This window comes from Penaeus monodon, chromosome 25, assembly GCF_015228065.2.
Source record: "Penaeus monodon isolate SGIC_2016 chromosome 25, NSTDA_Pmon_1, whole genome shotgun sequence".
NCBI classification, from domain to species: domain Eukaryota; kingdom Metazoa; phylum Arthropoda; class Malacostraca; order Decapoda; family Penaeidae; genus Penaeus; species Penaeus monodon.
In genome coordinates this window covers 33,645,959-33,646,321 of record NC_051410.1, presented here as the reverse complement: position 1 = coordinate 33,646,321, position 363 = coordinate 33,645,959, and the positions used below count along the sequence as shown (strand labels likewise).

The 363-nt window shown below is 33.9% G+C and overlaps 1 protein-coding gene across 1 annotated transcript in view; it reads right to left on the bottom strand.

Annotated features, from left to right (window-relative positions):
- Window positions 1-363, bottom strand: part of LOC119589159 (sodium- and chloride-dependent GABA transporter 1-like) — a 43,877-nt gene that overhangs the window by 6,410 nt on the left and 37,104 nt on the right. The window lies entirely within an intron of this gene.

Sequence of the window (363 nt, the reverse complement as noted above, 5' to 3'; positions counted from 1 at the left end):
GCTTGTTAGGTTAGAGGGGATACGGAGGTAGATGATCATCATTAAGAGCAAAGGTGATGATCTAGAGAAGGAAAACGAGAGAGATAATAATCTTTATGAACAAAATAAAGTGATGAATTTAAAAGTGAATGTGGAGGTACTGTTGTGAGTCCTTAACAAGTGAAAATAATATGAAATTATTTTCTAAAAGGGGGGGGGGGGCAGTAGAAGTGTTTAATCATTATGTCCAAAAAATGAGATGTTTCCTGTTCAAGAGTGGAGTACTTAACAATTATATGCAGATTTTTTTCTTAAATATTGACGTGAGGGAAAACCTGTTGACGTAGGTTGTTAATTATCATATTCAGCGCATGATATAATATT